The 25,821-nt window shown below is 34.6% G+C and overlaps 1 pseudogene; it reads left to right on the forward strand.

The window, feature by feature from the left end:
* Positions 1-852: 852 nt before the first annotated feature.
* The window catches only part of LOC107528592 (ATP synthase F(0) complex subunit g, mitochondrial pseudogene), a 37,591-nt pseudogene continuing 12,622 nt past the window's right edge, over positions 853-25,821 (forward strand).

Below are 25,821 nucleotides of genomic sequence, written 5' to 3' on the forward strand. Positions count from 1 at the left end.
TGAATTCTGTAACATCGGACGCATCATAAATTCACCGTATGCTCATCAAATTGATGAAGATGAGTTTTCATAAAGTGAAGAGGGTAAATATCGTGCAGAGTTTTAGATTAATGACAAGAGATGAAACCACGTGCAGAAATGTTTGTGGTGGATGAAACATAAGGGTCCTGAGCCTCACAGTGCGGTTCTAAATCCCAATCCCAGCTCGTTCAGGGTAGATGTTCCTGTTCGTTGCCTCCTTGCTGGCCCAACCCAACCCCTGTGACTCTCAGCCCCTCCCCAGCGCTTCTCACCTCCGCCCACCTGCTCGGCCTCTGCTGCACTGCCTTGTGTGTGCTGAGAGGGGCATGTTGAACCTATTTGAGCTCTCTGGGAACGAAGTCTCCTTTATCTCCTGTGGTGTATTATTGACTGTCATGCTGCTGACTTCTAGAGGAGGCTGTCTGGAATGCTTTGTCTACCAATTGGGGAACTGCCTCTAGCTTACTTTGATTTAAAAGGTTGTTTAATCCATAAACAGTGACTGCCACTGGGTTGGGAATGGATGAGTAAAAATTAAAAGGGTTTCAGATATTTGGTGCTCAGGCAGAAAGCAGAATTGTTACAAGGTAAAATATATGTTCTGATGTTTTCAACTGTGGTGGTTTGTGAAGATATTGCGAATAATTAATTGTTGTGCTATACATTTATTAATAGGTCAATGGTGAATTCTACATTATTTACCTACAGATTACTTTTTTCCCCCTACTTCGAAGACTTGCAAATAAACTGGTTAGAAAGCAGCTTATATACGAAATGATAACAATCTGGAACCAAACAAAAACAAACATTTAACCACAACTTTTTAGCATCATGTACAAACCAGCCAATTTAATTCTTCGTGGTCACCGTATCTCCCCTGCGAGGTAAGTATCCAGTTTCATTCTTAACTAATAAGTTTCTCATTGGGAAATGGTAGGAACTGGAGTCCAATCCAGCTTAACCTCACTGTTCTAATTTTTTCCACATGGGTCAGTCAGTGGTGAAGAGAGTTTTACTGAAACACCCTTCAATTCACAACTATTACTTAATTCTATGAGAAAGGAAAGTTCTCTCAAGCTTTTTATCTGGAGAAACAGTATCTCTGGAGAGAATCTACCAAATGAAGATTTTCATGAAGGAAATTCAATTCTGGTCCTCAGCAGAACTCTGGGAATGTGTTTTATTGCTACAGAAGAGAAATTTGCTGCCATAATAAGTCCTCATCTTATTTTAATTTCCACATTAGTATAAAGAATTCCAGTGTTTTTCACCTCGAAAGCCTGAGATTTAAAACATGATTAATTTAATTGCATTAGCTGACTCCAGAAGCAAAACCCGATCATTTTAACAGTTCTGGATTAGTATGAGGTGGTCTAGTTTATCGCCTGAAAACACAGACAGTGGCTGGGTTCAAATTCTGACTTTACCATACATTAGTTGTGTGACAATGGACAAGTCATTTAATCTTTGCTTCAATTCCCTCACCTGTAAAATGAGAATATGAAAATTTATCAGGTTACTGTGAATGTTTACCTTAGCTAACATTTAGTGAATGCTTTCTATGTGCCAGAAATTTTTCTAAATTCCTTCTATATATTTTTACAACAAATTTATGAGGTAGGTTCTATTATAGTTTCGTTATATTACAAAATTTGCCCAAAGTTACACAATTATTAAATTGTGGAGCTGAGGTTTGAGCCCAGGAATTTGGATTCTAGAATCCACACTCTTAACGACTCCATCAGACTCTACATAGAAAACATGTGTCAAGGTCCCAGGACAGTGTCCAGGACATAACAGAACTCAATAAGTCAGCTATTGAGATTCTGATTAGAAAGGTCTAAAAAACCCACACTCCTGCTGAGAGGAGATAGGAAATGGACATATATCTTAATTTATTTTCTCATAAGAGAAACTGTCAATATGGAACACCATAAAATTATAAATTAATTTAAATTTAATTAAAAGTTACACCCTCAATATAACAAATACTAATGTAGTTAGAGCAAATAATATCAGTTGCCAATATTTTTAATCTTTACTTAGAAATATTTCTTTCAGCCATACTTTTTTGCATGGATCCAGGAGGCACTGTTTTAGAAATATACATCAGTTTTTCCAAGAGTATATAGTATTACTGAAACCATAAAGACTAGTAACTTAACCTCCCAAATTCAACATCCGAATAGCTGTATATTTAAACAAAACGAGCACTTAAATCATTGAAATAACATAATTCAAATGCTTAGAATTAAACTCTCTTTCTTTATCTAATTTTTGGTGATTATGAACACTTCTATTTAAGGTATTTACCCTGATATAATCTTTGCAAAGTATCTTAATCCACAAACATTTAGAAACACTAATATACATGATTGGAACAAGATCAGTCATTCTAATTTAATTTATGTTGTTTGGGCAGAGTTACGTTTTAGTCTCCTGTGCCTTTATGAAAGGGACCTGATCTAAGATTCATTTTAAAGGACCGATGGGAAAGCTTTGGCAGTGTGGAAACAAAAAAATTTTCCTTTTCAGGCAAGATTTCACAAGTAGCATCAAAGTAAGAAGACAGAGAAGAGTTCTCCCTGGCATGTGACTGTAATAATCCGTGAGAGAGTAATGAGTTTTGAGGGTTCTGAGAGAGACTGGAGACTTTGTGCAAATAGCACTGAAACATTGAATGGCACATTTATCTTGATTCAGAGGCTGATGAGAATCCTGTTTTTAGAGACTAATAAATAGCAAAATATAATAATTTTTATCCTGTGAAAGAAGACAAGAGAAACTGAGTTTAACCAAATGCTAAGAAAGCACAAGATAGAAATTCACATCTATGCAGTTCAGCCACAGTAAAGACTTTGTTACCATACATTCCAGCAAATTGATTAATTAATGGTGAGTGCAGTGCCTCATCTCTATAACCAAGGCTCATCTGTATTTTACCTGATGTGATGAAGAAGGAAACTTTCACAACCTCTATATTCATTAATTAATGTATTCATTTCACAAACTGATAAGAGCATATTATCAGCCAACTAACTTGCTAGACTTTGGGAATGCAAAGATCAATAAAATACCTTTGCAGCCCTCACAATTAGGTAATGAACAAATGGATTTGCTCTTGTCTAAGTTATTATGTGGAATTTTATCCAGGCCCAAGGACAATAATTTTACAGCCAAAGAAACCCTTCAAAGCTTTCTAGTAACAAAGAATCAAAGGTAGTGATACTAATGTGCAATGTGCGCAACCAGACCGGGTGGTGCCCACAGGCAGTTCTGCAGGATACAATTTTTACTCAACTGAAAGTCCTTTTAGTATTTTCTTTCAGTGCATGCCACTAAGAAAATTAAACTCCAGAAAGCTTTAAATTGTCTTAAAAAAAAAGTTAATTTGTCCTCTGGATCCTAGTAGTAAAATTTAATGGCACTATTTCCTGAAATTTTCAGATACTCTGTGATGTGTCTGTTAGGATTTCTAAATAAGGCTCTTGTTGTCTCTTTCCAATTTAATAGAAGCTTCTATTGCAAAGTATAAAAAATTCAAAACACTGTATATATATGGTCAAGTAATACACACACACACACGTGTGTGTGTGTGTGTGTGTGTGTGTGTGTGTGTGTGTGTGTGTGTAGGGAGAGAGAAGAAATAAATATTATTAAACCATTTTTTAGGTGAAAAGCAAGAACCCAAATAGGTTGATAAAAGGCACACTAATTTAAAAAGCAGATTGGTGCTTATGGTTCATTCTTTCAACATAATGAATAAACTTGAAATGTGTTAAAGCAGACCTTTCAAGTTGGGGTTTGATAATAGCTCTTTTGAAAGTTTTAAGCACTTTAATAATTACTTATAACATGTGAAAAAATACAAATAAATATAAAATTATATATTTAGAAACTTGTGTTTTCTTAAAAACACACAAATATTTACATCATGAATGAGCAATTATAGTGTTAACATCAGCGGATTGTTACTAGAATGCATATTTTACATTTATGCCATAATGCAAGAAATAGATTGAGCTGATATTCCACACAAAGCTTGAAAAATGTTCAGGGCATATTACATTATCTGTAAGAATGCTTCACAAAAGAGGCTGCTGAGGCTGCTGATGGCGTTAGCTGCTCTTTACACAGCTTTACGTGCAGACTGGAGGGTCTCCACTAGAGGGCGGTCGTTAGGAAACGCAGTGGCGTTTCCCACACACCAGGAACAAACAAGAGGTGAAAGCCCCATTTCCACTAAAGCAGGCTTTTCCTCTTACTAACTAATATACGTCATTTTAGAAGCTATAATGTTTTCATATAAACCTAAAATGTATTGACTTGATGTAAACAGTGCCGTTTCTAGGTTGGTTCCTTTTACTGTAAAATTGTTAGAAACTTGAATTCTATAGAGGTATGTTTCCAAACCTTTCATGGTATGATTATTAAAATATAATAACCCTAACCAATTCTTTCTCTCAAAATAAGTGACATGAATTACTTCAGCAAGCTCACCTTCTTTTCCTCCCTCCCTGCCTCCCTCCTTCCCTCCCCTGTCCTGCCCTCTCTTTCAAACTTTCCTTTCCTTGTTTCTTTTTTCTAATTATCAAATGAAAATGGATGCTATAATAAGCTGTGGATTTTTCAAATTTGAATGACTAATAAAAGAATAGATGTAATTTAAGGGGGACTTTTAATTTTTTTATTTTTATTTTAATTTTTTTAACTTTTTATAATTTTTAAGGGGGACTTTTAAAGAAAACTGTACCTTTTGTTAAAGAGGGGAAAAAAGTATAATGCAGAAAGTTTGAGTAACCCCTCATTTTAATCCACCCCAGACAGTATTGATGACTGCGTTTATCAACTGTTGAGATACTGCTGAAACACTTCTTTCTAAAGACTTGTTAATTAACTGGGCATTTTTGTGATTTCCTTTTACCAAGGGTATCCCCATTTCCATATGTTTAAAACTTATTTACTGTGATTGTTGGTGGGAGTTCAGTGATTCTGGAAAGGAAAAGATTCTGTCTGTCGCCTTCTGTCATGGCAAACAATAGCGTCACAATGCTGAACTCGGCCAGTGTTCGTGACCGTTGTGTTCAATTTCACACTAAATTTGGTTCCTTTCTGCAGGGCAAGACTTTAATTCTGCTGGCTACTCGAGATGGGAAGGCATTCTGTCCTTATATCTGCTGCATGATCCATGTATAACAGAATGGCTTTTAAATTGATTTGGAATTACTCATTATAAATATCCGCTATCTTGTCAAATTGGATGGGACTGAGTTTTCTCATAAAAAATTATTCAGAGTTTAAGCTACCGTCTTAAGTTCTCACTGGACTGTAAATCTGGTCAGGATAGAATAACTTAAAGCTTATTTTATCTAATAAGCCATGTAGAAGTTAAATGGTAGTTCTTTGAGTTCACATTACTCAAAATACACAAATTCTTACCAATATGGTAAAAAGAATACAAGTTTAAATTGTATATCTTGGATTCCTATATTTAATTACTTTTAAAATAAACACAGTGAGCACGTTATACAGAGAGTCACAAGAGAGGTAATATGCGTGCCTTTAACTCCAGTTAACTCGATTTACTTCACAACAAAGAAGTCTTTCTTTGGTCATTGGCAGAATTCTCAATATTCTGAGCAAAGTTAGTGATGTTTAGTGGATGTAAATTTTGCCTTCATTCCTTTGTGGAAAAAAATTATTTGGCTTATAATTAATGATAACCAATTCTTAATAAAAACTAATCAGACGGTAGGCTTCCTATTTTTAGGAATGCTTGTGTTGTGATAGAAAGCTAATATCTTGATTCCTTTTGATTAATGTGTGTGTGTTTGTGTGTGTATTTGCAATGATAAATATTACTCAATACACTTAAGGGGAACAAAACTGAGAAAGTCAATTTGGCAAGATTATCTGAAAAAATTAGAGGGAAAGAATTTAATATACAATTGGATATGCACATTTATTTTCCAAAGTAAAATTCTAGTAAAATATTTGTTCTTTACTTTTAATGTAGTTGATTTGATTTTTAAATATATTTATTTTCTTTTATAAAAGGCAAATTGTATTAATTTCCATTTAGCAATAGAGAACATACAGGGTGGGGCAAAAGTGAGTTTACAGCTGTGAGTGCACAAAACAAAGTTTATTCTTGTATTATTATTTATTAATTACTGTATTGTTTTCCAAATGAAAAACTGTATAGTTACTTTTGCCCCACCCTGTATATCTTGATAATAGCATTTACATCTCATCTAAATTCCCTTTAAAATTCTTCCACAAATGGACATTTAAATAATGTACCCAATACTTACTCATATAGAAAATTCAATCAATAGAGAAAAGTATAAAACATAAAAAAAGTTATCACTGAAAATTCTTAAACACAGTGATCGCCACCGTGACATTAGATGATTAGGTACTTATCTTATTTTTATCATCTTTCTAGAGAAGTGTCACTTTCCACATCAATGAATAGAAACATATGCCATCCTGACTAATCTGTAGTACTGATATACCATTATTTATTTAACTCTGTTCTCACACATGGAAATTTAGTTTTCAGTTTGTCACTATCATAAACAATATTTCAATGAACAATGGTGTACAGAATTTGTTTAGAAATTCTAGAAATGAAATTTGTTTTATCAAAGAGAATGCACATTTAAAAACATGCTAATCATTACCAGTCTATTCACTTACAAAATGTCTCTAATTCATATTCTCAATAAAAGCCACCACATTGTTGACAAGACTCATGCTTTAAATCATCATAGTATTTTCAATTTAGAAAGTAAATGTATTAATTACTCTTTTCATTCACATTTGTTTGGTTGGAAATGAAGATAAGTGTATTAGCATGTGATTATTAGATAATGTTATTTCTTCTTTTATGATTTCTGTTCCAATCTTCTGTTAACATGTCTATTGACATTGTACATCCTTTTACTAATTAGTTCATATGAGTTCTTTGCATATTAGAAAAAATAGATGTTTGCTAGATATTTTGCAGTTACCCCTTTTCAACACATTTTATTTTTTATTTTTTGATAATTCAAGACAATCTTTTTCTTTATTGTTTTTGGTTAACATAATGTAATTAGAAAGATTTATATATTCTAAGTACTTTTTAAAAGAGATTAAATATTCTTTTATTACTTACATTGTTTTAGATATTAACATTTTTTGGTGTAAAGAGTAAGATTACAGTATGGGTTAGAAGTTAAAAGTATAGGCTTTGGATTCTAACATACCTTAGTTCAAATCTTGCTTTTGCCATTTGTGATGTCTGTGATTTTTTAGCTTAAACTCTCTGTTCCTCTATTTTCTTAACTGTAAAATGGAGCTAATGATTATAATATCTAGTTCACAGGGTTGAGAAGGCTGAATGAAGCACAGTGATGGGCACATTCTAAGCACTCAATAAAAGATGATTCCAGTCATTGTTAATAGTGTTACTCGCCAGGAGTCTAACAGAAATTATTTTCCCCTTTTATCCATAATGTTAACTTTAACACATATAAAATTCTGACTCATACTTTATTTTATTTCTGGATTATTATAAGTTTTATCTTTCTCGTTTATTGCAATAAGAATAGTACATGGTTTTAATAACTCTAACATTATGCTACGTTTAGATTTCTGAAAGATCAAGAACTTCCTTTTGTTCTTCTTTTAAAGAAATGATCTAGGCCCAGCCAGGCGTGGCTCAGCGGTTGAGCGTCGACCTGGGATCCAGGCGATTGGGGTTCGATTCCCGGTCAGGGCACATGCCCAGTTGCAGGCTTGATCAATGACTCTCTCATCATTGATGTTTCTATCTCTCTCTCCCTCTCCTTTCCGCTCTCTGAAATCAATAAAGATATATTTAAAAAAAGAAAAAAAAGAAATGATCTATAGGTTATTCTCAAATTATATCATAGATAAAATAATGCTGTCACATTGTCATTTCATTCATATATAGAATCACTAAATATATGTTTAGTGAGTTCTTTCTACGTACCAGACAATATTCAAGGTTTGGGAAGTAGGCAAGTAAACAAAATAGACAACAATTTCTATCTTTATGAAGTTTGATTTTATTAGAGGAGACAAAAGACGCCAAAAACAAATAAAGAATATATATAGTGTTATACAGTGATAAGGAATATAAAAAATAAAGTAAAAAATTAGTTTAATTAGATCTCACTTAGAGGGTGACACTTCAGCCAAGACCTGACAAATTTGGGGGAATAAACCATGTGAGTTTATAGGAAGAGCGCTCTGGGCAAAGAGGCCTGCAGGTGCTGAGACTCTCAGGTGGGATTGTTTCAGAAGTGTTTGAAGGACCTTAGAAATTTTAGGTGATTCATCCTGAGTGAATGAGGGAAAGAATAATATTAGAAGAAGTCAGAATGATATAGTAAAAGAAATCAGATAAACATTCTGCCAGTCCTGTAGTGCAAGTGTGATGAGAAGCCACTGGAGAGTTTTGGGGAAAAAAGTGACCTAGCCTGACTTACTATGAAAGGGGTCAGTTTGTTTGCTGGGTTGAGAATAAACTGTGGGGAGGTAAATATAGATGAGTGGAAAATAGATAAAAGGTAACTGCAATGACCTACATGAGAGATGATGATGGCTTGGATTGCTGTGGCAGAGATAGAAAAATTATTTAAATTCTTAACCCCCAAATTTGAAGGCTTTGTTTGTAGATTGAATGTTGGGAGTAAGAATGATAAGTTCATGCAAAGGATTGTAAAAAAATATGACAAACAACCATATGCCAGCAAATGGGACAATCTGGATAAAATAGATAAATTCTTAGAAACATACAATCTTCCAACATGGAATAAAAAAGAATCAGAAAATCTGAACAGACCAATTACAATAATGAAATTGAAGCAACAATAAAAAAAAAACACGTGGCAAACAAAAGTTCTGGACCAGATGGCTTCATAGGTAACATTTACCAAACATTCAAAAAAACAAAAATCAAAACCCCCCCAAAACCCCCCAAAAAACTAACAAGAATCCTTCTCAAATTATTTGAAAAAATTCAAGAGAGGGAAGACTTCCAAGCTCACTGATTGATGAAATCCATCACTCATTTATAATAAAAACTCTCAACAAAGGAGGAATAGAGAAAACAAAATTCAACATAATAAAAGCTACATATGACAAACCTACAGCCAACATAATACTCAATGGGCAAAAACTAAAAGCATTTTCCCTAAGAACAGAGCAAGATTGGAATGTCCACTCTCACCACTCATATTCATCATAGTACCAGAAGACATAGCCACAGCAATCAGGCAAAAAAAAAAAAAAAAGAAAAAAGAAAAAAAAGAAATAAAAGGCATCCAAATTGGAAAGTAAGAAGTAAAACAACCATTATTTGCAGATGACATGATATTGTATATAGAGGACCCTACAGACTTCATCAAAAAGCTACTAGAACTGATAAATTCAATCAAATAGCAGGATACAAAGTAAATATCCAGAAATTGGTTGCAATAATGAACTATCAGAAAGGGAAACTCAGAAAACAATTCTACTTACAATTGCACTAAAAAAAACAACAACCTAGAAATAAGTTCACCAAGGAGGTAAAAGACCTGTGCTTGGAAAATTATAAGGCATTGAAGAAAGAAATCAAACACAAGTCAATGGAAGCATATACCGTGTTTCATGGATAAGAAGAATTAACATCGTTAAAATGTCCATACTTAACCAAAGTTATCTATAGATTCAACACAATTCCTATCAAAATACCAATGGCATATTTAGCAAAACTAGAATAAATAATCCAAAAATTTATATGGAACCACAAACATCCTGAAGAACCTCAGCAATGTTGAGAAAGTAGAATGAAGTTAGAAGTATGCTATCTGATATGAAACTATACTACAATGTCATAGTAATCCAAACAACATGGTACTGGCATAAAAACAGACACATAAACCAATGGAACAGACAGAAAAGACAGACATAAATCCACAGCTCTATGGTCAATAAGTGTTTAACAAAGGAGGGGCAAGAACATACAATGGGGTAAAAGTGTCTATTCAATAAACGGTGCTGGGAAAATTAGATACTTGCAAAAAAAATGAAACTAGACCACCTACTTACATCATATACAAGAAAAAACTCAAAATGGATTAAAGACTTAAATGTAAGATTCAAAATCATAAAAACTCTAGAAGAAAACATAGGTAGTAAAATATGACATTTCTCTTAGCAATGCTTCTTCCTGCTCTATCTCATTGGGCAAGGGAAACAAAAGAAAAAAAATAAACAAGTGGGACTATATCAAACTAAAATAGTTTTTGCATAGCAAAGGAAACCATCAACAAAATGAAAAGACAATCTACTAAATAGGAGAACATATCCACCAATGATACATCTAAGGGGTTAATATCCAAAATTTATAAAAAAACTCATACTACTTGATACCAAAAAAACTCACAAAAAACCACAGCAACAAACAATCCAATTTAAAAAGGGGGTAGATGACCTGAACAAACACTTCTCCAAAGAGGACATACAGATGGTCAATAGATATATGAAAAGGTGTTGGGCATTGCTAATTGTCAGAGGACTGCAATTTAAGACATCAATGAGATATCACCTCACACCTGTCAGAAAGGCTATCATCAATAAATCAGCAAGTTACTTGGAATATTACTTGGCCATAAACAAGAACAAAATCTTACCATTTATGATATCATGGATGGACCTAGATGATATTATGCTCAATCAGAGAAAGACAAATACCATATGATTTCACTTATATGTGGAATCTAAAGAACAAAATAAACAAGCAAAATTGAAACAGACTCATAGACATAGTGAACTGATGGTTGCCAGATGTAAGGGGATTTGGAGAACTTGGTGAAAGAGGTGAAGAGATTAAGAAGCACAAATTTGAACTTACAAAACAGTCAAAGGGATGTAAATAAAGCATAGGAAATATTGTCAATAATATTTGAAATAACTATGTATGGTGCCAGCTGGGGTACTAGAAATATCTAGGGGAACACTATGTAAAGTATATGATTGATTGTCTAACCACTAAGCTGTACACCTGAAACCAATACAAAATAACATTAAAAGAAAAAATACAAACTAAATTTTAAAATTCTTGATAAAAAAACAAAACAAAGCATTTTTTCTTAGCAAAATTTTTTTGTACTGTATCTCCTGAGCACCAGAAAGGATCAGTAGCTATTTACAGAGATGGAGAATACTCAGAAGAGCAGGACTGTTGGGGATGGAAATTCAAGTGTGTATATGTTTTTAAAAACTGTACATTTAATTTTGAGAAGTCATTTAGACATCCAAGAGGAGATGTTGATTAGGTAGTGGAATATACTGAACTATATTCAAAAGGCGAGGCCTGGGATAGATAAATAAAATTTGGAATTGCAAGATATGCATACTATTTAAGAAACTTTGACTGGCATTGTTTCTTTTATTATTTGAATAAACAAAACTTAATTTCTGAAGTAACATAGCATTTTGCAAACAACTTATACTATGAATTTTGATCCAACTCCATTTCAATCTTCTTCCTGTCCTCAATTTCTCCCATTTGAAAGTTCTTAATATCAATGGTATCCCCAAATTACATAGTGTTTGTTATATGTCAGAGATAGGGAAGTTGAGAAACTTATGAAAACAATTTTTGGAAAATTAAGATTATTTGGATGTGGGAGGTGGCAATCAATAATCAGTGTCTAGCATAATTGGAAACCAGAGTGAATCACTTTTTAATACCCTACATCATAATATGACAAAATTATTTTGCCATAATTGTGATAATCAGTAACTATTATTATTATCAATCTTAATTCATTCTTTATCTAAAAAAACCTAAATTATAAAAAATAATTAAATTTAAAGATGTTGAATCAAATTCAGTAAAATATTTCTCATATAAAACTAAAGTTTACTCTTACCAAACAAATATACTAGACCTCACAGTTTACTCTGCTGTTTTAAATGTCAAACACACACACGTACACACTTAAATTCCAATAGGTCACATAAAATGGGAATTGAAGTAACTCAAGCTCTGTTTCTTTGCCTTTATAGTCAAAATGCTATCAATGGTTATTCTAAATCTATGTTTAATGAGAGAATATGTGATACCGCAGGGTTTGGAGACCACGCCTCTTCCAAAGAGAGCTCAAGTGATTTACTCTGAACCTCAAGAATTTACTCTACAAAAGTGTGTGTGTGACTTAGTCCACATGTGACAATGACTGGCTGTATAACTTGGGAATTCTCTGAATTAATTTTCATATAAAACACATTTATTTAAATATAGGTAATAAATATGTGCTGATTTGAAGATTTTATTAAAACTTAAGAGTAAGTACAACTATCTACAGCTTACCACCAACAAGACATTTTTTAGAGGAACAATATTTTGTCACTGACATTGTTTAGAATTGCCAATACATAAAATTAAAAAACCCCTCTAGGTTTAAATCAGTTTTATCATCCTTTTAAAATTTTTTACATACAACGTCTTCCTTATTTCCTGCCCATAGGACAGATACTTCTACTACTATGCCCTTAGTATGCTACTCTTAAGTATGACATCCATAGTTCCATTTTGGGTAATTGTCTTTATGACACTGCCACCACATAAAATACAGAAACTGAAACCGTTAATAGAATACACACACACACACACACACACACCACCACCACATTCATATATATATATATATATATATATATATATATATATATATATATATATAATCTCCTCACCTGAGGATATGTTTTCATTGATTTTTAGCGAGAGAGGAAGGAAGAGAAAGACAAAGAGAGAGAGGGGTGAGAGAGAAACATGCCTCCTGTATCCACCCTGACTGGGGATTGAACCTGAAACCTGGGTATGTTCCCTGATAAGGAATTGAATCCACAGCCTTTTGGTGAATGGAAGGACACGTCAACCAACTGAGCCACTGGGCCAGGGCTAGAATCTATGCTTTTTATAAGCTTTCCAGATGGGTCCTATGCTCAGTGAAGGTTTGAGGCCCTTTGTATTTAAGAGAAGACAGAAAACAAGAAAGCAGAGAAGAATGGATCAGAGAGGCATGAGGAGAGCTAGAGGAACCCTAGTAGAAAAATCATACGTCCACTAGAGGAGTCCTAGTAGAAATTTGGCTTGACCATCTGATTTACATTGGCCAATAAATATAAATGGAAGTGATAGGGGTCGCTTCTGGGCAATAGCTTTAAAGTTGAATGGCAGAATGCATGTCAATAAGTTCTCTCCTTCCTCTGCTGTAACGACTGCTGCTCCATCAGCCGGGGGCCTGAAGTACAATGACGGAGAGAAGAACCAACCTCATGTAAGTGAGGCATAAACAACCCTGGTATAAGCTACAGAGATCTGGGGGCTGTTTGTTACCGCGGCAGATCCCAGCACTTCCTGAATGATATACATTACTTCAAAAAGGATGAAGTAAGAAAAAAATGTCAAGTGTAGAATGAAGTTCAAATAAGGTAAAGAAGACGGATGGATGCCTAATGCACCTGTCAGTGAGAAGGTCAATAGTGATTTAGCCAGAGCTATTGCAGGAGAGCCTAAGTCAGAAAGATTAATTATCCTGCAAATTTTCGGTCCTCCATGGACATTCTTTGATATGCACCCAGAAAACAACCTCCAGGTCTCATCTTGTTCATTGCATGTGGCAGTTCAAATTAGGAGTTTATAAGTTGAATTATCAAGCTACATCTTCCGGAGAAAATTAAAAAATAATGATATTGCTGAAAGCATTACTTTAAGTGCTCATGGACAGACAATCCATATTTATGAAAAATATTTAGCTTTACATAGTAATATTCTTTAAAGAAATGTTTACATCAGAATGTCAGAATTCATTAAACTATGAATCTGATTTTGGGGAGAGATGCAGGGGATGCCTTCCAGACCTAGCAAATATAAAGAAATGAATGCAGTCAAGGGATTTCCAAATGACTCTTTTTGGGATGGGGTACAATAGATCAGTAAACTTCATCAAGCTCATTCGTTCAGTAAACAAATACGAATGCTCTACCATAAAAGAGTTATTCTGTGAGACACACTGAAGCATTCCATGAAGAATGATCACATGTACTCCCTACATTCATGGAGCTGACAGTCAAGCGAATTTCATGAAAAATTGACATAAACATTTTAAAGTTCGACGTGCAAAATTTCAATACGTCTTCTGTTTTATAAACTTAGTGATACTTTTAAAAATATGTGTGTAAATATTTTGATACTCCTTCCTTCAAGAGGTGGTGCTTAATATTCTTTTGCTTGAGTATGAGCTAGAATACAGAAGAAGTGATGGTAGGTGACTTCAGAGACTAGGGGTTTAAAAGACGCTGTGGCTTCCCTCTTGCTCTATCTCTCTCAGATTACTCACTGTAGGAAAAATTAGCTGCCATGTTGTGAAGTACTCATGGATTCTTAGAAAGTTCCATGTGGCCAGGAACTGAGGCCTCTAGCCAATAGCCATGTGACTGAGCCATCTTGGAAGACAAACCTCCACCCAGGTCAAGCTTTCAGGTAACTGAAGCCACCACTGACATCTTGATAGACCCTCATGTGAAACCCTGAGCCAGAACCATCCTGATAAGTTTCCCCTATATACCTAACCCTCAGAAACTGTGTAAAATGATATAATTTTTTTTTTATTGTTCAAAATATTACGTATGTCTCCTTTTCTCCCATTGATCCCTTTCACCCCACACCTACCCCTTTCCCCAGTCCCTCGCCACATTATTGTCTGTGTCCTTGGGCTATGCATATATGCATATAAATTCTTTGGTTAATCTTTCCCCACCCACCCCCATTGTTTTTTATTTTTTATTGTTGACAGTATTGCAGATATCTCCCATTTCCCCACCTTTGCCCCCCTTTATCCAACCCATGCCCCACCCTAGGCCTTTACCACACTATTGCCTGTGTCTGTGGGCTATGCATATATGCATATATATTCTTTGGTTAATCTCTTCCAGTCTCCCCCACCTCCCTCCACTGTGACAGCTGTCAGTCTGTTCCATGCATCTGCGCCTCTGAGTCTATTTTGTTCATCAGTTTATTTTGTTCATTAGAGTCCACATACAAGGGAGATCATATGGTATTTGTCTTTCCCTGACTGGCTTATTCTGATTAGCATAATAATCTCCAGGTCCCTCCATGCTGTCGCAAAGGGTAAAAGACCCTTCTTCTTTACAGCTGCGTAGTATTCCATGGTGTGAATGTCCCACAGCTTTTTTATCCACTCATCTACTGATGGGCACTTGGGCTGTTTCCAGATCTTAGCTATTGCAAATGGTGCTGCTATAAACATAGGGGTGCATAAATTCTTTGTGATTTGTGTTTCAGGATTCTTAGGATATAGTCCCAGAAGTGGGATCACTGGGTCAAATGGCAGTTCCATTTTTAATTTTTTGAGGAAGCTCCATACTGTTTTCCACAGTGGCTGCTCTAAAGTTTTTTGTTGTTGCTTGTTTTTTTTAAGCAGTTAAATTTTGGAGTAATTTGTTTTACAGCAATAGATAAGTAATACACTTATCTGTAACTGTGCTAATCATTATGAGTTTTTTCTCTTTCTCTTGTACACACAGCATTACTACAAACATAATTCAATTAATTCCCTTGTCTTTCAAAGATTTTCTCATAACATATAAACATTCTTTTCAGTTTTGCATACTCTCCAAAAGAAACTAAAGACTCATTTTAAAATAACTTGTACTTCAATTAAACTCTAAAATAAATAATTTTCTATCTAAGCAAACAAAGCTTCAGAACTTAACTTATTCTAAATGCTTCAAGTAATATTTTTTTTTAGGGAAAGGCATCCCAATTTAACTGAAAAAATGTAAGTTTAGTAAAATGATATATTTTTGTTTTAGAATATTGATTGGCAAAATATAATGAAAACTTTGGCAACTTAATAGAAAATGTGAATTTCTGCTTTGACTGAAGAAATTGGCTGGAGAAGTATGTCTAATATTAATTATGTGCATTTATAATTACATTCACCTAACATACATGTAGTGGGAATAACTTGGTCTTGGAACTAGAAAAAGTTGAATTTGAATCTAGACAACCTGCCATGTTTTGTGTTTCAGGCAAGTTGTTAGATCCCTTACCTTTTAAACTGATCTCTTTTGAGTTTTCACAAAATCTGAAAAACTACATGGATCACATGTAAATAAATATTTGCCTCCTCACATCCTCAGAGTAACTTTACTAAGAACCCTGAATGGAAGTCTATTGGTGACTTTAGAAGTTTAGAAGGTCTGTAAGCTCCTGAAACCACAGGCACCTGCCTCTAAGTATTTTTCTAGGACATGGATTGCTCATTGAGCTCATCTGGTTTTCAAAAAACATTAAATATCAATGCACAGAAAGGACCTTCCAGCTTATGTAAGTGTTGTTCATGTCATCCTAATGACATGATCAGCCCCTCTTTTTTGATGAGCAAAGGAAAAGACAAGGGAAGGCTGAGCAGGCAGAATTTTGGGTCTTTAGAGAAAATATTCTCGCTCTAATATATTATATATATTATATTAGATGACATAAATATTTGTATATAAATATTTATACTATATTAGAAAGAAATGTAAATATATATATATGTGTTTCTATTAAATGAAGACTTTCATTGCTAAAAATAATTTCAAAACCACCATCTATATTATATGGCTATGTAGGATTCTCTGTAGCATTTGCCATGAAGTCCTGAAGAGTGTATCAGTTAAAAAAATGGTATCTACATGGACTTTTATGATTAGATGGTTACCTCCAAAATAAGATCTGTTGTCATTTCCTGTAGAAGGCTTTCAACATGCCCTGGGAAAACAGCTGTTACAAGTATGGCCTTGGCTTAGAAAATAAAACAAAAACAACTAACTGAATTGGCAAAGGATTCCCCCAAATGGCAAAATTCACTGAAGTAATCTTACAGCTGACTCTTTCCTATTTATTTATTTATTTATTTATTTATTTATTTATTTATTAACCAAGGACATGCTTTTATTGATTTTAGAGAGAGCGGAAGGAGAGGGCGAGAGAGAGAAACATCAATGTGAGAGTGAAACACTGATGGGTAAGCACCCCAACTGGGGATGGAACCCATAGCCTGGGTATGTGCCCTGACTGGAAATCAAACCCACGACCTTTCAGTGTGTGGATGGCGCTCCAACCCACTGAGTGCACTGTGCAGGACGCCTCTTATTTATGAATATCTCAGTATTCAGTTCAATGCTCACTACATTCTGATTTCTGAAATCTCCCTGGAATTATTCTGAGTACTGTCTGCGTGAATAAACGTAAATGACCATGTGTAGGCTCATGAGTGGACTGGAATCAACAGCTCCTTTTCAGAGCCTTACTCTGTACATCTCTGAGCTGGCTGTTACATCATGTCCCTGTTTCCACTGCCATTCTCAAGTCTGGTTTGCACTTTCAGCGGAAAAGGAGAGATTGCCTTTGAAGACACTGTATCACCCACTGCTTCAATCTAGCTCGTCTTATCAGGGCTCGCAATCCAGGCAATCTTAGAGCTTTGGGGAAGGGTAAACACTGAGTCTTCTTAAAAGAAAATTGGGCAGCCTTATTATGTTTTATTCAGGAAATCTGGAGAACATTAAGGGCCAGAATGGGAAAGTAACACCTTTTGCAAGAAAAAAGATGAGGCTTGTGTTTGACATTGTAGAATGCAAAGGGTTTAGGAAGGCAGGGCAATTGCAGGAATGGAAGAAGACATAGGATTCAGATTGCTTTTTCTTTATTTCTTTTCAAAATACAACTTAGATGTAGAAATATTCCATTTTAGTTCCAAAAATGAAGGTTAATTTCCCATTATTAGCTTTTGAAAATTGACCTTAATAAATCTTACCCTAAAAGGCTGAAATACGGATGTAATAGACATTAATAAGAAGATAGACACAACCAACAATAAAAGCCTGGCATAATGTAGAAATCTGCTGTCAGAGTCTACATAAGGGCAGATTTATATAAACATATATACAGTCTCATAAGAACTTTTAAAAGTGAAACAAACCTGCAAGTAGGCAATTTCTAAATTACTCATTTATTTTTAGAAAGAAACATTTCATCTATAAATTATGGTCTTTATCTGAGTAGAAAATCTGGATTCTTCATGGTTTTCCAGTTTCAAAAACTATTCCTGATTCAGAAAATGAAACTAGAGTGCTGGTTTTTTCACTGAGTGGTAAAAGCATGCTTTGTTTCAAGTAATGTAATTCATGTGTTCATTAAAAACATAATAAGAAAATGCTGAACAAATAGCTTTAAATAATTGTATGACATGTGGTGCTTTGCTTATGGAAAACTAACCTATTTCCGCTTTTAATTTTAGCATTGTATAATTAAATTGACTGTTAAGTCGGTTTAAAACTCCTTCTTAGAGATAAAAGACCAGTGTGTTAATCCACTAAGGTATATATTAAATACTAATCAAGAGATCAATGAATGTTTCAGCATTTTGTAAAAAAAGGCATTGCCTGAAAACTGCGAGGAAAAGCACTATTTAACAAGAATGTACCTTTATATCTACTCCTAATTCCTATTTAGACATTTTCTGTTGTGTAGCTTTCTAAATCTTTACTATTCTGTTACATTATTATAATCACCATTTTTAGAAATGATAAATTACCAGAATTCAAATTTCTCTTGATTTTGATCAATCTGTGGAATAAAGGATGGTTCTAAACTATTTGAGACTATTATAATAAAATATTTTTGCTGTTTTCATATAGGAATTCCTAATAAAACATGATAAATTAACTTGTGCACTGTCCAGAGAGCAGAGGCCAGATGTCTTCCCCTCAGTATACTTAGAAGAGTTAGTAACTATAGAGAGGTGAGGACAATAAAGTTAGAAAAAAAATGGTTTAGTGCTTGAGAACTAAAAAGAATGTCTCTTCATTCTCATATTCTTTTGTGACAACACAGATGAGATTTATGGGCTGAGGAATGACCCATATGTCAGCTCCCTTTCTAATCTTATAGGCTCCTGCAATTGTGGACAGGGCAATATGTAAATTCCTTACTTCTTGCTGTCCTTCTGTTGAACTGGGTTCCTGATGTGGCTTTATTAGAAACAGCAATCCTTGTATAGAATTTTAATAGCTAGACAGTAGTATTATATTCTAAGAAAAAATTTAGGAGCAGTACTTCCAACACTGGGTTCTCATTGCCATTGTCTCATTGTGGCCATGCTGATGACATGATATATTAGGCATGCTGAAAAGGAACCATGATATTGACATATGGGAGGAATATTCTCAGGGGCTACCCCAGAGGTCTGTCTCAGTGTAGATTATTTACCCTTAAAGCAAAACACACATGGTCCTGGCCTATGCCTGTTAAGCATTTACTGAATCTAGATGACAAAGGTTACACACAGTGGGAATAAATTTCTAAACTATGTAGCATGACTATATATAAGAAACAGATGAGATATTTTATATGGCCTTAGAACAGATTACACAGTGTTCCATATAATTGTTAATATATATAGAAAACTAGAAAAATAGCACATTAGAGAGAGAATAACTTTCTTCTCATAAGGCTACAAAAATGTCCTTTGGCTTCCTTTTTAATTAACTAATTAATCTTTTAAATAGTTATTTATCTTCATTTTACACTTTTTTCATATTATTACTTCCCAAAATGGCCACCACAGATGGACTAAGATACAATAATAGATCTGGTTTCACAATTTTCTGCCTCCATAAAAGTACCCTAATAGTCACTGTGAAATATCCCCATGATAATGGACACTAAATATATTACATTTTCTCTACATTGATGATTATACATCACAGGAAAATAATGAATACATTTTCTTACAATACGTGCCTAATTTTCTTGTTTATATGACAAAGTAAATACAAACACAACTCTTGCTTTAACTTCCAATCACTAATCTTTCTCTCAGCTGAATTTTAAAAACATTATTCAACATTTTCATTAAAAATACTCTTTCCACAAATACTAAGGAGACGTATATTTTCTGCCTGTAAATTTTTGGTTCCTCTCAAGGTAAACTTGCACTTTTAGTTTTGCCTGACTTCAGTTGAACAAAGGAAGCACTCGGCACCAAACACTATATTTATTTTTTGGCCACACTAAAAATGAGTAAGATCTAGCCTTACCTCAGAGGTTCCAGAATCTAGAAAATGGAAAGTAGACAAATAGATAAAGTAATGATTTTGTGATCAATGTTATAAACAAGAAGTACCTAAGTGCCTGTAGAAGGCAAAACAAGATCATCTTTTAAAGCAAGTCGGGGAAAGTCTCAGGTGAGGCGACATTGACATAGACCCGCAGGGAAAGGCCTAACATGTTAGATAAGAAACCAGGAGAAAAGGGACAGAGGTTTAATGATGTATAGTTGAGTTTCTGCTTGGGTTTCTTGCTTGGGAAAAATTAACAACTTTGGCTTTGTATACATCACCAGAGTATAATTACTTTTTAAGAAGGTGAATATGCTTTTATCATTTATGACTGAGAATTAATAATGTTTATATTCAGAGATTATGAGCATAATTCATACAATGAAATGTGATCTAATGGACATAATGCTGGAGTAGGAGTTGGCAGACTCACTTCTTTGTAGAATCTAAAAACAAAAAAACCAAACTCACAAGAACATCAGATTTGTTGTTATCAGGATGGGAGGTATGCTGAGGGGGAATTCGATGAATGTGGTCAAAGGTATAAACTTCCAGTTATAAGATAAATAAGTACTAAGGATGTAATTTACAACATAACTATAATTAGCACTGCTATCTGATATACATGGAAGCCTTTAACTGTGTAAATTCTGAGTTCTCATCAATGTTTTTCTTTTGGCATCTACATGAGATGATGAAGGTTAACTAAACTTGTGGTAATCTTTCATACTATGTGTAAGTCAAATCTTTATGCTGTATACCTTTAAGTTTATATAGTGCTGCATGTCAATCACATCTCAATAAAACTGGGGGAGAAAAAGTAATACAAATAAAAAAATCCTCTACAGGCTGACGGTTGTCAGGCAGGCTGTGCGGCTGGGTTAGGTGGAGGGACTACCAAAAAAGAAAAAAAGAGGAAACACTCATGGTCATGGGCAACATGATGATTGGGGGGGGTGCAGGGGGAGAGGGGAAGGAGGTGGAAGAGCATAAATATAATGGGGATAAATGGTGATGGAGGGAAACTTGACTTGGGGTGGTGAACACACAATGTATTGTACAGATGATGCTTTGTAGAATTGTGCACCTGAAACCTGTATAATTGTTAACCCCAATAAATTCAATATAAAGGAAAAAACTAAAAATAAAAGTTCTAAAAGGAAAGATGAATGATTGGCCGAGACAAAATTTACTCTATGTTATATAGCTTTACTTGTTCCAATCTTGAGAAACAGGCAGCTGCCTTAAGAAGATACAGAAATTAAATGCCACCCCCACACACATTAGGGCAAGATCATTTTTAGTCTGAAGGTGACGGAAAATAACTAACATTTATTGACTGTCTACTAACTGCTTAACACTGTAATGAGTACTTTAAAAATAAGATTTCCCTTAACTCCTATACCTTTTTGAGATAGTTATTTTCCAGTTTCCTAGAGAAGTTGAGCAATTTTTCCAGTGCCTTCCAAAGGCAGTGTAATCAATAGCAGTGGAGGTCTGTCTCACCCACACCCTATTCTTTTTTCCCTAAACCGCATTCCTATTTTTTCCACACTAATTTCATCAGGATGGAGAGAAGAGTGGATAGCTTAGGAAGCTGAATTTAAGAGCATAATAGCTGGCCCAAGAGCACTAAGATCAATAAAGAACTACGAACAATGGATTAATCTTCTTCCAAGGATCCACAGTATGAATTCACAGGAACTTATCTAAATTAATCCTGACTTTTGCTCAGTAAGCTGAAATAATTTATGCTAAGTGACAAATAAGATGTGTTCACTAAGTCTTCAAACATCTATTTGGACCATGTTCTGGGGATTGTGGGCTTTTGTGGTCATCTGAGCCTTATGCATTCTAGGAAGGTTTGCAATAAAGATATTTCCTAGATTTAAGCAGGAGGTCACTTTGAAAGGAAGACTTGTAGATAAGACTGTTGTTTGAACTCTTAATTAGCAGATGGGTCCCTTTGAAAAGACGCTTGAGGCACCAGTATTTTGTTCTTGAATGCAGGAGAGATTTCTGCCCAGATAATCTATAATTTACAGGATTTTGAAAGCTGGTTGGATAAACTGAAGGTTTAGCACCTATGGCAAAGAAGAGGGGGATGGTCCTTTTTTTGTCATCAGGCATCATGCCAATGTAGCAGATGGTCTGAGGTATATATTGAAGGTGCCTGTGTATTATGCAGATAGAGTGGCTTCCAAGGGTAATGGAAGAAACAGCTTTGCCATGATCGGAGATAGGAGCTCATTTTTAAAACACAGACATAACTACTCTGGCACCTGAGAGCGCTTTGGAGAATTGAGATCAATACAGCTCACAAGAAAAAGGCCTAATGACATTCATGAGTTAAAAGACAAATTTGGTAGCCAAGCCATGTTTGAGAACAAATGTAGCAACAAATGGACTCTGCCAAATCCCAAGGGCAGACAGTGCAAACTCTATTAGCAATTCATGATTTGGTGCCCATGTCATTATGTGCCACTGTAAACAAAATTTTTAATTTGTAAAAATGAAGCTGTATTATGAGCATCTGAGGAAGTCGCTAAACAAGAGCGTGATTAGCTTTAACTGAATTAATGATGAATCGGCCACCTGCCTAGAGGCGGCCTCTCTGCCCAGACTTTCTGAGCTCCTCACTGTTTTATGCCCTGGAGCTTCATGTCATTCAGTTTGGTTTTGCTTAAGGCTCTGATCCTCACAGTTATTCTTTAGGGTTTTACCCTTGGCATAGCTCTGCTTATCTGAGAATCACAAGAATAGGAAAGAAGAGAAATAGTTCCAGTGTGTGTGTATTTTTAAGTTGGATATCTGTAAAGAGTGTAACATCAAGAGTGGTCCATATTCCCACAACATTGTCTTGGTTGTACAAAACCCCCAAATAATTAGGAAATTCAATTTAGAAGGATTTCTGGGTAACATTCACTTGCTTGGATCTAAACATTTTAGGGGAGTGCAGATTGTGTGTTAGACTGAAGCTTTAAAACATCATCAGACAAAATGTCAATAAATGCAAATGAGTTTGTAAAACAAGTTTCATGTGAACCAATATATTGTCCAGCTCACAGAGTTTGCAATTAATCGAAGCTGATCTCATTATACTCTAGGGGACTTAGAGCTTTGACCTACCAAACTTCAACACCATTATTGAATCTTTTTCAGTACTAATGAGGATCAGTATTTGTGTGTGCATTTTATATATATATATATACACACACACACACACATATGTATATATACACACACACATGTATGTATATATATATATATATTCCAACTGTCTATAAAAGTATATATAAAATAGATAATATATTAGCAGTTACTCCATAGGAATTTATACTAGTCATATGATAGCATATAAAGTCAGTTAAAAAAATAGATACCATTTTCAGATGGAAAGCATGAATAATTTGAAACAATTTTCTTCTCTTTTAATTATTTTAAAATCTACCAATTTTCAGCTAAGAGAATGTGTTTTACCTAAAAGTCTGCAAACGTAAGGTTGGAACTTCTATCAGTGTCATGCTTGGGCGATGTAACTGCTGCTGAAACCATTAGCAGGAAGCTTCAAGAGTTCAAGATTTTCAATCATAAGCATAGAATCAAGCTGATTAGACATTATAAATCGAAGCCATAAAACACATAGACAGGCAAAGATGTTATTTATCCTTTCTAGGAAGTAATCACTAGATATGCCAAACATTCGGCTTGCCAATTTATATGAATCACTTTCATTTGTATGACTTTTAAGATTAAAAAATAAATTATTGAAAATGTGGCAGTTACAAATTTGTGGCAATGGTTGGTTGACAGAAATAGTAAAATAAAACAAAGAGTTGGCAGGTCTCCAGCGTGTTTTCTTTCTTCACTGTGATGTAGCTTTACTATCCTTGGGACTTATTACTGAACAAATTTCACTAACAGAGATGTATATATCCAAAGAGACAGGCACATAAAAGTTATTTGTGCTATTCTGCTCTTGATAAATTATTAAAATTATTTAATTATTTATGATGAGCACTATTTTCTTTTTTTCTCAAAGAGCTTTTTATGATTCTTCTAATTAAGAATGCTTAACTATATCTGTGTATAAAACAGTAACTATAACTCTAGTGGCTTGGGATAAAATCTAACATGTATTTGATGATAAAACAACAGGAAAATTCTAAAGTAAATTAGCAAAGAGGTTGTCCTAATATGATTCAAACACCAGAAGATAGATAGTGAAAGGTTAAGTGGAACAAATCACTTGATATGTAGTGGAAGCAATGCACATGGTTGACTGAATTCAACTGAAAACTAACAAATCTCATTAGATGCATGCATGGTTTGCATATACTAGCAGCAGCTTATTCGACTTAGCAATGTTAAGCTTTCAGGTTTAAGTACACATACTTTAATTGAACATTAAAAAAAAGAAAAAATAAGACAAAGCTAAAAAATGAATATAAATTAATGCCGACACACAGAAATGAGCTACTAGCAAATTCCCAAATAGAACTGAGACTCTGGTCTTAGGTCAATCTTTGTGCTATTGACTGAGGCTTGGTGACTCCTAGGAGACAGAGTTGCCACCTACTTGGGAAATCAAGTGCATTACCTCCAGCTGAAAGGTAGTAATTACTGTAATAAACGAAGGCTGACCTTAATTTAAACAAATGGACGCACTTTGTTGAGTAAGCAGTTTAAAAGTGCAAATAGTTCTATGAATTTGCTAATGGTCATCCATCTTTATACATTTACGTTGATACGCACCAAAAAGACCCAGTGAATCAGAATGGACCTTCAATTATTTCTCCTAATACTATAAGATATCCAGAATTATTAAATATAAAGTCTATCACCTTTATCACATCTGAAGTCTCACAAAAAATGTCTAAGAATATATACCTATTCTCTCATTATATATATATATATATATATATAAATATACACATATATACTGTATAAGAATCATATACTTAAAAATGACATTTTGCCCGGCCGGGCGTGGCTCAGCAGTTGAGTGTCGACCTGGGATCCAGGCGATCGGGGTTCGATTCCGGGTCAGGGCACATGCCCGGGTTGTGGGCTCGATCAATGACTCTCTCATCACTGATGTTTCTATCTCTCTCTCTCCCTCTCCTTTCCTCTCTCTGAAATCAATGAAGATATATTAAAAATAAATAAACACCAAGAGTTTAGGTGCCCTTTTTTTTAAAAAAAAGACATTTAGTAATTGGAAGGATCAGACTTTCTCTGACTTTGAGTATCATTGAAGCAAATTATTTCCCAGTTTTAACTGAGGCATTCTGCCTTAATTATAGACAATGAAGAACATTAATAAATCAAATTGCATTTTAATGTAACAAGTATTATATTTGATCAGGGATTCACAATGGGCCTCAGACGCTGATGTAAGAAGGAGGGAGGCTGTGGTCCGAAGACTCCACACAAGCAGCGGTTTTCTGCTCTGTTGGCACACTAGAATCAGCGAGTGGAGATTTTAAAACCAAATGCCAGTGTTTGTGCTCCATCCTTGAAGGCTATGGTTTATTGACCTGGAGCAGGTCCTGCCTATGGAAGCCCAGGTCAAGAATCACTCATTTGGCCCGGCCGATG

Source organism: Miniopterus natalensis, chromosome 6, assembly GCF_054644295.1.
Source record: "Miniopterus natalensis isolate mMinNat1 chromosome 6, mMinNat1.hap1, whole genome shotgun sequence".
Lineage (NCBI taxonomy): Eukaryota > Metazoa > Chordata > Mammalia > Chiroptera > Miniopteridae > Miniopterus > Miniopterus natalensis.